General features: G+C 38.2%; 1 long non-coding RNA gene across 1 annotated transcript in view; it reads right to left on the reverse strand.

The window, feature by feature from the left end:
• Positions 1-11567, reverse strand: part of LOC131997195 (uncharacterized) — a 91630-nt gene extending 80063 nt beyond the window's left edge. Inside the window, exon 1 of the long non-coding RNA XR_009398110.1 lies at positions 10891-11567. This is a non-coding gene — a long non-coding RNA (uncharacterized LOC131997195). The remainder of the gene's footprint in view (positions 1-10890) is intronic.
• Between the last annotated feature and the right edge of the window lie 2675 nt (positions 11568-14242).

A 14242-nucleotide genomic window follows, 5' to 3' on the forward strand; every position in this document is an offset into this window, starting at 1 on the left:
CCCATATAAACCAAACCAGAAGGCGCATTTCTTATCCAATTTGGCTAAAGTTTTGCTTTATGATTTCTGCTATTATCTGAAATTACAAATTTGTCCATGTACCTTTCATTAAGGAACAAGGGTAAACTTCTCACATATCAATGAGTGCTATCCGCTTCAAATTTAAACTCAACGATAAGGGACCTGCTTTTTATAACCGAGTCCTTGGCGTGTATTCTGAAGAACTAGGGCTGAGAAGGGAATGTTACCCGATCACTGTAGTGTGTGTGTCAAATGAAGATTCTTGCAATGGCTAAGATACATTGTCATAATGACGATTGGCATAAATAGCTTCTTAGACAGTTTGGTTCAAGTTTAAGCTCAACGATAAAGAACCTCCGAGTCCGAACGGCGAGCAGCAGTGCGAAACCTCTTTGGCGAGAAGTTCACGCATGGCATTATACATCACAAATGTCGCCAGTATTAGGACGGGATAACCACCACTGAAAATTTTTTTACGATGTTCTCGCCATATCAATGTTATGGCATCACATATCAATAAGTGCAGTCCAATTCAAGTTTAAGCTCAATGATTAGGGGCCTCCCTTTTTTGCGGAGTCCGAACGGCATGCCGCAGCGCGACACCTCTTTGGAGAGAAGTTTTTACATGGCATAGTACCTCACAAATGTTGCTAGCATTAGCAGGAGAAAACCACCGCTGAAATTTTTTTTGATGGTCTCGCCAGGTTTCGTACCTCGGCGTTCAGCGTTATATGCGGAGATGCTAACATCTGCGTTACAGTGGTCTTCAGGTACAGTAGCCTCCAGTATAAGATCCATGGTGGGTGAAGGAGGAGAATGTTCGGCCCAGTTGAATTTATTATGTTTTTAATTATTTGCTGTTGGCAAAGGAACGCAAGGTGATAAAAAATTGACAATAGTATCGATATTATCGCCATTGTAATGTGTGTGAAGATAAATTCCGAATTTAACTAGCAGAGACACAAACCGCTTTGTTAACAGAGTGCGAGAGAGAGTAACAGAAGTATTAACAGAGATCCACTGAGGGGTTAGCAGAGCTCTGTAAATACTTAACAGAACCAAAAAACAAGAGAAATTAATTAAATTTCTTACTTTTTATCAATTTTTGCAAATATTTGTAAAAAAAAAGTAAAACCATAACAAAATTTGGAGTAAAATATCAATGCTTTGAATCAAAAACACCAAATTAAAAATATCTATTACCGTAGTACTGAGAAAAATGGAAAATTTATAAAAAAAATATTCTGGGCAGGATTATGACCAATGGTCCTGGAGGACATCTAAGAATTCTACAAGGTACTACCATACATCGTTGGAAAGGTCACGATAGGAGCTTTCCAAAACATGTCCTTATTCGAAAATCGAGCAGTTGGTTTTTTCAAATTCTTGTCTTTTTTTAAGAATTTCTCGAAAAAAAATCTGGACAGGATTATGGCCAACGCTCCTGGAGGACATCTAAGAATTCTACAAGGTACTACCATACATCGTTAAAAAGGTGACTATATGTGCTTTCCAAAACATGTCTTTATTTGAAAATCGAGCAGTTGGTTTTTTCAAATTCCTGTTTTTTTTAAAAAAATTCTGGAAAAAAAATCGGGACAGGATAATGGCCAATGCTTCTGGAGGACATCTAAGAATTCTACAAGGTACTACCATACATCGTTGGAAAGGTGACGATGTGTGCTTTCCAAAACATGCCCTTATTCGAAAATCGAGCAGTTGGTTTTTTCAAATTCCTGTCTTTTTTAAAAAAATTGTCTAAAAAAAAACTCTGGAAAGGATTATGGCCAACGCTCCTGGAGGACATCTAAGAATTCTACAACCAACCAACTGCTCGATTTTCGAATAAGGGCATGTTTTGGAAAGCACACATCGTCACCTTTCCAACGATGTATGGTAGTACCTTGTAGAATTCTTAGATGTCCTCCAGGAGCATTGGACATTATCCTGTCCAGAATTTTTCTAAACAATTTTTTTAAAAAAGACAGGAATTTGAAAAAACCAATTGCTCGATTTTCGAATAAGGGCATGTTTTGGAAAGCACACATCGTCAGCTTTCCAACGATGTATGGTTGTACCTTGTAGAATTCTTAGATGTCCTCCAGGAGCATTGGACATTATCCTGTCCAGATTTTTTTTCGACAATTTTTTTAAAAAAGACAGGAATTTGAAAAAACCAACTGCTCGATTTTCGAATAAGGGCATGTTTTGGAAAGCACACATCGTCACCTTTCCAACGATGTATGGTAGTACCTTGTAGAATTCTTAGATGTCCTCCAGGAGCATTGGCCATTATCCTGTCCCGATTTTTTTTTCCAGAATTTTTTTAAAAAAGACAGGAATTTGAAAAAACCAACTGCTCGATTTTCGAATAAGGGCATGTTTTGGAAAGCACACATCGTCACCTTTCCAACGATGTATGGTAGTACCTTGTAGAATTCTTAGATGTCCTCCAGAAGCATTGGCCATTATCCTGTCCCGATTTTTTTTCCAGAATTTTTTTAAAAAAGACAGGAATTTGAAAAAACCAAATGCTCGATTTTCAAATAAAGACATGTTTTGGAAAGCACATATAGTCACCTTTTCAACGATGTATGGTAGTACCTTGTAGAATTCTTAGATGTCCTCCAGGAGCGTTGGCCATAATCCTGTCCAGATTTTTTTTCGAGAAATTCTTAAAAAAAGACAGGAATTTGAAAAAACCAAACCGAATAAGGACATGTTTTGGAAAGCTCCTATCGTGACCTTTCCAACGATGTATGGTAGTACCTTGTAGAATTCTTAGATGTCCTCCAGGACCATTGGTCATAATCCTGCCCAGAATATTTTTTTTATAAATTTTCCATTTTTCTCAGTACTACGGTAATAGATATTTTTAATTTGGTGTTTTTGATTCAAAGCATTGATATTTTACTCCAAATTTTGTTATGGTTTTACTTTTTTTTTACAAATATTTGCAAAAATTGATAAAAAGTAAGAAATTTAATTAATTTCTCTTGTTTTTTGGTTCTGTTAAGTATTTACAGAGCTCTGCTAACCCCTCAGTGGATCTCTGTTAATACTTCTGTTACTCTCTCTCGCACTCTGTTAACAAAGCGGTTTGTGTCTCTGCTAGTTAAATTCGGAATTTATCTTCACACACATGCCATTGTACAGGCCATGATGAAAACAGTCAATAGCATTGTCTGCAAAAGATACATTTTAAATATAGTGTTACCTTTTTGGCGTGAACGAAATGTTCTAGCCTTGAGCAACAAAAACACGTCTATTATAACACAACTCTGGGTTATTTTTAAAGAAACCAAATCACCTTAAGTTTTTCCTTTTTCTTATTTTCCTCCCATCCGCCCCGGTTGCCTTTTCCTCTCCTCAACACATTTCAATTCAGCATCTACGTTTTTATTATTTCAATGTCGCAATTGCAGATTCTACAACACCAGTATGTGCGTAATTAGGACAATTCGTTTTGTGACACGTGAAATTGGGATTTTGTAGGAATTAATTTTGCTACAAATACTTTTATTTCAGACGTTGACGAAACGACTGAAAAAGAAGAAGACTCCAAGAATTAATTAAATACTATTCTTAATACGAAAGGATTTAAATAAATTCAAAGTCGCTTGCAAGGCAAATAGATTTTCTGGCTGTTAATTAGGATTTGTTAGTCAATGTTGCTGAATACATACAATAAGTTGTAGGTTTAAACAAAGGGCGGTCGTCTCTGAACAATGGTGAATTAATATTTAATTTGAGATTATATGTAATCACAATCTGCCATAGGCAGTTTTAATAAAATGTCAAAATATAGGACCAAAATTTACTATGGGTGTGTTTGCGGTGACTGTGGTTAGTTCAAAATCACCATGATTATTGTTTTAATCAATACACGTCAGTTAGATGTCGATAGGAAATTAAATTTTTAACAATTAAAGTGACAAATAAATTGATTTAATGTGGTTTTGAAATTGGTTTATTTGACAGGTTTCCTTTATTGGTCTGTCAAAAAAAAACCCTTTTAAGGCTTTGCTAAGCTTTGTGAAAAAGGCCTCTTATCCTTTGCCTAGAAGTTTGTGACAAAAATGATTGAAATGCCCATATCCACCATAGAAAAGAAGTTCAAGTTTTTATACGCTACACCACTGTGCTACAGGGCATTATTACTTTGTGCAACTATTTGCAACGCGAAGGAGAAGAATTGCGTTAGAATAACTTTTTATTCAAATTTGAACGGTTCCCGTCCGTCTGCCTGTACTGATCTTGTGCCCCATGTAAAGGTTGCCCGATAGTCATTGCATTTTGTCCCCAAAACCTGATATAACCCATATAAACCGACTTCCCGATTTTACTTTTTGAGCCTTAAGAGGTCGCAATTTTTGATCAAATTTGGCTGAAATTTTCTGCTAAGATGTCTTGTATGACATTTAATGGATGTACTTAGTATGGATTGAATGGGTTTAAAATCTGATATAGGTCCCATATAAACCGATCTCCCGATTTTACTTCTTGAGCCTCCAGGGGGCGTAATGGCACAGTCACTGTATCTATGACTTTTAACAACTGTTCCAAATACGGTCTGAATCGGTCCATAACCTAATATAGCTCCCATATAAACCAATCTTCCGATTTTATTTTCTGAGCCTCTATAGGGCGTAATTGTCATTTGATTTAGCTGAAGTTTTGCGCAGGGACTTCTTCTATGCCAAATATGGTCTGAATCGGTCCATAACCTGATATGGTTAGGTTAGGTCGAAAAGAGGGTGCAGATCCGCCCCATGCCACTATGGACATACACCTAAGCCATTAATCGGCTTGTAAAAACTAAAAAAAATTCAGTTAGGAATTCCGTGCTACCTACAAAATCCTTAATTATTTTCAATACCACTCCCCTAAGTTGATGTCTGATATTGTGTCTCCACCTAAATACCGGTATCTGTTAGACGCGAAAGCCGGGCAATGACAAAGGAAATGCTCCAACGTCTCATCATCTTCCCCGCATGCCCTTCACATGCTATCACATGCCGCACCGATTGTACATAAGTGAGCTCGTAGTCCTATGTGTCCCGTTATGATACCAATAGCTATACTGACCTCCTTCTTGCTTCCTTTCAGTAATAGCCCCGTCTTTTCACTATCAAGATCCCCCCATAGGATTTTCACCGTCCTACCGACCGTTTCGCTGTTCCACAATGTTGCATGTGAATTCGTCGTCCACTCCCTTAACTCGGACTGCGTTGACCCGAAAGGCTTCGGGTTAACCAAGTGTATTGACGGCAGTCCTCTGGCCTTCACCGCCAAATCATCTGGCCTTTCATTTCCCCTTACTCCGTTATGGCCCGGCAACCAAATGATGCGGATTTTGCATTCCTGAGAGAAGGCGTTAATCTCCTTCTTACACTGCAAGACTGTTCGTGACCTTACCGCACTGGTTGTTATTGCCCTTATGGCAATTTTACTGTCGGTAAAGATGTTCACACTCGACGTCCTCGCGCAAGCACCACACCACTTCACGCATTCCGTGATCGCCTGGATCTCCGCCTGCAAGACCGCATTATGGTCAGGCAGTCTAAAACAGATCTCAGTCCCTGGGTTCTCAATGTAAACCCCCCCGCCCACTCTGTACTCTAGCTTTGATCCATCCGTGTAACATGATCTTCCAGATGGCAATACTAGGGTTCCGTCAATTCAAGACTGTGCCGATGGCAGCAATGCCTCGCACTTGACTTCAAGGTTCATCTCAAGTATCCGATCGGAAACCTCTTCCCTTCCTTCGAGGTTTCCTATCGTCGCCTCGATTATACCGCGATGGTATGAGCTGCTCCAATCCTCAAACCATTCCCCCATCGCCTTAAGTCTCATAGCCGCAGCGGCTGCCTCACACTTAATCTGTATGTCAATGGGTCGGATATCTAGAATAGTCTCCAGTGCCCTAGTGGGCGTGGTCCTCATCGCTCCGCCTATGCCAAGACAAAATGTTCTCTGAACCTAGTGTACGGTCCTTGTGTTGCACTTTTTCTCCATAGCAGTCCACCAAACTACTGAGACGTAAGTAAGTATTGGTCAAACCACGCTCCTGCAGAGCCAGTGGACTATCCTCGGATTCTGGCCCTATTCCGAGCCTACGGCTCGTCTACATAGTGCCCAACATCTGTGAGTCAGTCAACATCCGCAATAGGTCATTTATGGTGGTCACCCATTGGAGTGGCGATAAAATGCCTCCCTGTGGCGTGTCCTGTGGCACTTTCTCCCTTATATATATGCCATGAGACACACAATTTATTCACTTGTTCCTTAGCATATAGTTTATCTAGTCTCTAAGGACCGGGTCCACCCGGTACTGGTCTAAGGATTGGATCAGAGTGTCGGTCCGCTCATTGTTAAAAGCCCACTCGATATCAATGCATACCGCCAATGTGTACGTTTTGGAATCGAAGGATTCTTCAATAGGCATGCCGTTTGTATTTGAGCAGTTCGCTGGATGTTCTACTCTTTATCATGGTGTCCACAATACGTTCCATGGTTTTGAGTAGAAAGAACGTAAGGCTTATGGGTCTGTAGGCCTTTGGTGTCGCATAACTTTCCTGTTTAGGGGTGCTGGTACGGCCTTTCAGATATTTCGCCCCAATCTGGATAGCATATAGGTGTTCTATTCCCAAATACCTTATGCCTTATATTGCTATGGGGAAATATGTCCGGTATGGTGGTATTATTGGGGGTGTGGTGGAACTCCATATATCAGATTCGTGCTCTAGTCTCAAATACCTCTAATTTTGTCATTATTGGTTTATATTTCCATTTGGCTGGCTTTGGAGGTGGAGCGGCACCTTTGGATATCCCATCCTAAATAGGGATATCTAACATATGTTTTGAGTTATTATAAACAAACAAAATTTCGCTTAAATTGCTTCACATATCTCCGAAATCTGGCATTTTTGAAAATAGGGTAATGGGAGGGTCCGCCCATTGAAGTGTCGTTTTGGTGGTGGATTGGGGTAGACAAATCCTTTGCCCCGAAAGTGGATATTAGATTCATACTCTGCTCCCAAAAACAACATTTCAGCTTCATAGAGCTGTTAACGTTATGTATGTGTTGTTTAGGGGTGTTTATGAGGTGAGGCGTCGCCGAAACACTTGGCCATAAAAAAGATTTCAGATTTGAGTCCCTTTTTGCCAAAATCCACAAATATGTCCAGTTGGAGGGGCATGTGGGGTAGGGCGCACTTATCCCTGAAAAAATATCAGCATTGTGCTCTATTCTTAAATTTATTTTATGTGAGCCCCAACTGCCATTGGTTTAGGGTGAGTTTGTGGGGTGAGACGACCCCCAAACACATGGCCTCAAAACTGGACATCAAGTTCGTTATGTACTATCAAATACCTATTATTTACTGCCACAGTAGGTAAACATGGCCGGTTTGAATGGACTTTTTTTGTATTGATTATCTACATTAAAAATCATATTTCAATGCTACTACTTGGGATACCACATTTTTAAAGATCCACGGGTCCTCCTGTGTATAAACCAATTTCAGGATAAAAAGTATACCAAGATACTTGAATCCTTACATCAACATTAGAATCGAACTCTACTGACATATACCTTTCATGATGGTCTAATATGCTCACTTGGGACGGTTTTTGGGCGGCCCCTTCGTATTTACACCCAATTTTTAATATTCAAAATTATATTCGTATTCCACTCTCGAATACCTTTCATATGTTACCGGTCGATCAACTTTTGAATTTGAGCGGTACTTATGATGCGGTCTTGCGCTTGGGGCGGCGCCCTATGTACTTGGATTTTTGGAGGGTATTCTATTTCGTATTCTACTCCCGAATGCCTTTCATTAGAGTCTCTTATTGCACCGATCGGTCCACTTAGATTTTGGGAGGTTAGTGCTTGGGACGGCTCCCTAGGTACTTTATTCCAATTTTTTATATACCAAATTCATACTCTACTCTCGAATACCTTTCATTGGGGTCCTTATTGTCCCGATCAGTCTATTTTTTATTTTAGGCGGTACTCTTGGGGGACGCCCTGGGTATTTGGATCCAATTTTTGACACCATATTCGTATTCCACTCTCGCATGCCTTTCATTTGAATCCCATATTGTCCCAATCGGCCCACTTTGATTTTTGGCGGTAATTATGGGGACGGCTCGATAGATACTTGGGCCCAATTTTAAATCTCTTGAACATATTCTACTTCCAAATACCTTTCATTTAAATCCCAAATTTTCCCTTCCTCTTTTGATTTTGGACGCAACTTGTGGGGCGGTTTGTGGTGGCCCTCCAGGTACTTGGACCCAATTTTTAATACCATATTCGTATTTAACTCCTAAATACCTTTCATTTGAATCCCCCTTTGTCCCAATCGGTATATATGTCCTGCTGGGGTGTTTTGGGGGGTGGGGAGGCCCCTCAGACACCAAGGAATAAATTTAAAATTTTTGTCATACTTGTACTCTACTTTTAAATACATTTCAGTTGATACCCATATTACACCCAAGTGTTTTGAATCGATTTGAACTATTCTTAGCACAGTTGTTGAAAGTTAAACCAAAACACCTCATGCAAAATTTCAGCAAAATCGGATAATAATTGCGCCCTCTAGTGGCTCAAGAAGTCAAGACTCCAGATCGGTTTATATGGCAACTATATCAGGTTATGGACCGATTTGAACCATTCCTAATACAGTTGTTGGGAGTCCTGGCAAAACACGTCTGGCAAAATTTCACCCAAATCGCATAATAATTGCGTCCTCTAGGGCTCAAGAAGTTAAGACCCCAGATAAATTTATATGACAGCTATATCAGGTTATGGACTGATTTCAACCATACTCAGCACAGCTGTTAGAAGTCATAATAAAACACCTCATGCAAAATTTCAGCCAAATCGGATAAAAATTGTGTCCTCTAGCGGCTCAAGAAGTCAAGATCCCAGATCGGTTTATATGACAGCTTTATCAAAACGTGCACCAATGTAGCCCATTTACAATCCCAACCGACCTAAACTTATAAGAAGTATTTGTGCAAAAATTTCAAGCGGCTAGTTTTACTTTTTCGAAAGTTAGCGTGTGTATTCGGACGGACATGGCTAGTTCGACTTAAAATGTCATGACGAATATATTGTATATACTTTATGGGGTCTTAGACAAATATTTCGAGGAGTTACAAACAGAATGACGAATTTATATATATATATATATATATATATATTTATATATATATATATATATATATATATATATATATATATATATATATATATATATATATATATATATATATATATATATATATATATATATATATATATATATATATATATATATATATATAAAAATTCTTATATTCATTTAAAAACACTTTTAAAGCCCTCTCTACACTATAAGTTTATCGAAGAAATTTCTTTTGTATCACCAAACTTATCATGTAATTCAATTCGAAAATACGTACGAATTTAGCTTTCATCACGCAGGATTCATCCATATTTATTCGAAAATCCAATTTTCATATTAAATGTTTAGCATGTATCACAGGATATGGGCATTTTTCTACCAATCTTGCCAAAATGTTGCACAACGCTTTTCACGACGAGTACCACATTTTTACACGAAATCGGTTTAGAATTAGATATAGCTCCCATATAAATATTCGTCAAATTTTGGGTAATTTCCAATAATGTTGCCATTTGTGAACCGTATTTATTACAGTTTGAACATATTTGCTCGTTTTTAATAATAAAATGAACTGTCAATAAAACAAATATGAGGTGAATTAGGTTACAATGTAGATGTAGCTGACGCCTACATCGATGACAAAAACATCCCCACATTGGAACATTTTTTCTGCTTTTTTATCGCTCATAGATATATTCATACGTTTAAGTTCTTAATTTTAATTTTCCTTGTCTAAAAATATTAACTCAATCTTTTTGTTTGCTTACACATTCCACCGCCCAAATTTCACCCAAATAATTCCAACTGTTCACTCAAACTTCTTCAGTTTCATGGCTGCGTTTACTTTGATGCGTTTGTAGTTGTAACCATATGTGTGAGCTCTGTGTGCAAAGTATTGTCTCTCTAATGGGGAGTGACAATTATAATACTTATTGTTTTTGCAAAAGCAACAAATTTGGATAAAGGGGAAAAAAGAGTGGGAGACTGAGCTTTTCGATAGGCAGAAAACAATCATGTGTTTTAAAATGCCGTTATTGAAATGATATTATGGTGTGGGCAAATTAATGTTAGAAGTCTTTTGTATGGGAATGGAAAATAACGGCAGTAGAAATGAAAAAAAAAAAACATTTCATCTACAAATTTAACATTATTATTATTGGAATTTCTTTTTCTTAATAATTTTTCCGCTTTTGCTACCCAAAACATACTAGCATAAATTGTTGTAGCCTAGTGTCATTTAAAAATGCATCAATTTTCTGAAAGACTTCAAATATTAACTCATCCCTTTAATAAGTATAGTTTCTTGCTCAAACATTCGCCACCCAATCATTCCTCAAATAAATTTGTCAACTCATCACTCAAGCATCTCCAGATATTGGCTGCGTTTGTGTGTGTGTACCTTCTTTGTGCAAAGTGTTGTCTCTCTAATGGTGAGTGAAAATAATAACACTTGCTGTTTTTGCAAAACCCAAAAATTGATGGTAAGGGGAGGGAGAGAGAGTGGGTAAACGATTTATTTTACGCTAGGCAGTAGAAGCATATGTGCCTTAGAATACCGTTATTGGATTGGTATCATTTTGGGGTGGGGAAATGTATGTAAAAATCTTTTGTATGGCAAACAAAAAATAACGGCAGTTGTAAAAATTCACAAAAAAAGGAAATAGTCTCTAAAAATAAAACAATCACTCACTTATTCTTGTTCATATAGCGGCAAAATATTTTAGGGCCCATGTGTAGAGCAGCCAGAAATACAATAAAAACACAATTCACTTTTACGACACTCTTTGAAGGCTCTTTTGTGGGGCTGAAGCGCCATTTCATCATGCAAATGGACCAACATTTTTATTAACACTTGAGGAAATGCCTTGTAGATCATAGACAATGCTGATTTTTATGTAATTTTTCACACATTTAACAAAAGGAAGATGTATTTGTTTTATTCTTCTGGCTATTCGTTGTATTTTTATGATTCAATAATTTTGCTTATTTAATACACTTTTACTTTCATTCACATTTCACTTTATTTTGTTTTATTGTACTGCACACACACACACACACTTATGTTTTGTTTTGGAATTTCTTTTGGACATTCCACACAATAATTTTTTTGGTTTTTGTTTTAAAACACTAGTACATACACTTTATTATAAATCTTTGATTATCTTTTATTGGCAAAAAGAACAAATTCTTGTTTTTTGTCTGCACCAACTACATCTCGTTGATGTTGGCTTATAGCCTGTTTGCTTTAGGTTTTTGTTTTCTTCTTTTTTGTCGTCAACTATCAAAGCCTTCGTCTTGGGCATTGTCTTTTCATTTTGGCACACCACTTAGAACGAACGCGTCCTTCCACGAACATTGCAAAACTTAAACTAAACACTCAAGGCTTCATGGTTTCACATCGCACCATAGCCATCAGAAGAACAACGATAACAAACTAAACGGACCGAACGTACAACGAAGACTACGTACCACACTACCATCAGGCTTGGCTGGCAAACAACACAAGAATAAAATGCACATGACAACGATGATGGTAATGTTGTTTGGCAAAAACATGTTACGACGACCGAAAGCAGCATAATGACTCCAACAATGATTATGACGTTGTTGTATTGGTACGAGCGCACAACTCCATGCGAAACATGCAGAGAACAGAACACTGAGAAGATATCCAAGCGAGAGAAGAACAGCCAACTCTGCCCCCACACCCCCCAACGAAATAACCATTGTAAACACACTAGCACACAGGGAGTAAGGAACAACAAGAAAAACGTTGATGTTGTCGTTGACATCGTCATTGTCATTGATAGGGATGGCAAATGTGTTATCGAAAAGTACGAAATATGATATAGAAGGAGCATTGTTATGGCTTAAGTGCAATTTACGGGAAAATCGCAACAAAAATTTAATTTTTTGCAAACCGCCTAAAATGAGCCCAGAGACACGAATACGCCGAACAAAGGCAATATGGTATTTAAATTAAAGGAAAGAACAAGGAAATTGATGAATATTTTGGGGAGAATTTTTATTAAAAATAGAAAATAACATAACAACTTTTAAAATATAAAAAAAGCAAAATTGTAAACAAATTCTGTTTACCCATGAATAGAAAATTATTTTCGAAAAAAATTTTCTCCTACGTTTTTTTTATAAAAAGTCTTTTAAACTTTGCGTTATTTTTTAGGGAAATAATTTTTTCCTGCAACACTCATGGACTCCTCAACCCCACACCACCTTGGGTATATGACGACGAATATAGCCAATATGATACCTCAATTAAAGGAAATGAGGTGCTTAAAATTCCTATATAAAGATGCTGGTTCATCGAAAACTTCTGAAACATGTTGTGAAAATCTATTAAAAAAAAAACCAGGAAAAACGTGCAACGTTCGGACGGGCCGAATCCTACATACCCTCTTCCATGGACCGCATTTGTAAAGTTGATTGGACGGATTCTCTTTATAGACAGAAACTAAAAAAGGACAATGGGAGGTCATAACAAGAAATCCCCATGTTTTTTTTATAGCTAGGATAAGAATTGCGTCCTCTAGAGCCTCGAGAAATATATTCGGGAGATCGGTTTATATGGAAGCTATATCAGGTTAAGGACCGATCGAAGCCAAACTTATTACATCTATTGGATGCCATAGGAAAACCAACGTGCAAAATTTCAGCCAAATCGGATAAGAGTTGCGGCCTCTAGCGACATAAGAATTAGATTCGGGAGACCGGTTTATATGGGAGCTATAACAGGTTTTGAACCCCTTGGAACCATACTTGGTGCATCAGTTAGACGTCATAGAAAAAAATATAGAGCAAAATTTCATTCAAATCGGATCAGAATTGAGACCTTTAGCAGCTCAATAAGTTTATTCGGGAAATAGGTTTATACGGGAGCCATATCTTAACGTGGACCGATTCAAACCATTTATAATTCCAACCGACCTACATTTATAAGGAGTACTTATGATAACTTTCAGGCGCCTAACTTTAGTCCTTCGAAAGTTAGTAAGCTTTCGAGTGACGGACGGTCGGACGTGGCTAGATCGACTTTATGGCGTCGTAGACGAATATTTCAAGGTGTTACAAATGACGGGAATGGCGGAATTAGTATACCCCTATCCTATGGTGGAGAGTATTACAAGTAAAAGTGACGATGACGACGAAACAATAGATCAATTCTATTCTTAACTCAACTCAGTGACACGCTCTCTACCAAAAGGAGACATTAAAATTGTTATAGGATATATTAATGCCAAGGTGGGAAATACCAACAATAACCTACCATCAATCATGGGAATGCAAGGACTTGGCGATACCAGGAATGACAATGGCGACAGATTGGTTGACTTTTGAGCAAGAAACCAGCACTTTATTGAGGCACGAAATTCCCCCATAAAAATATACACCAGGGATCACCAGAAGGCAACACCTGTTATCAAATCTACCATGAACTCATCAGCAAACTCTGTCTGGGTTCGTTGATGAATGTAAAAACTAGACGAGGAGCCGACATCGGTGGTGACCAAATGCTCTTAGTGGCCGCTCTACGTCTACGCCCAGCCGTCGTAAAAATGACTCAAACAAAATGGACAAAGTTCAACCTCTTTCGCCTTATAAACCCCGAAACCACGCGTGAAACGAAACAGCATTACCTGAGAAGCTACAAAATATCACCGAGACATGGGCCGACATAACAACAGCTTGTACGGAGTCATGGATAAGCAACGAAACTATAGAGGAAATAAAACACCGGAAACGTCTACGTAACCGCAGTCAGGATAGTCAAACGCCTAGTTCGCAGAGATAAGCGAATAAATTTTAAAATGCGTGGTGTTAACCAGTCTATAAAACGTATGAGAGGCAACAATATATAGCCAACGGCAATTATAAAAGATGAGGACGGATCGGAATTAACAACACCCGAATAGCGATTGAAGCGATGACGGTGTTTCTTCAGGACCGAAGAACAAGAAACAGTGGACACAAACTCTGACCCCCGGAATCCCCCTGTGCGACGAAACCCACGCAGGGATATATCC

Source organism: Stomoxys calcitrans, chromosome 4, assembly GCF_963082655.1.
Source record: "Stomoxys calcitrans chromosome 4, idStoCalc2.1, whole genome shotgun sequence".
NCBI lineage: Eukaryota > Metazoa > Arthropoda > Insecta > Diptera > Muscidae > Stomoxys > Stomoxys calcitrans.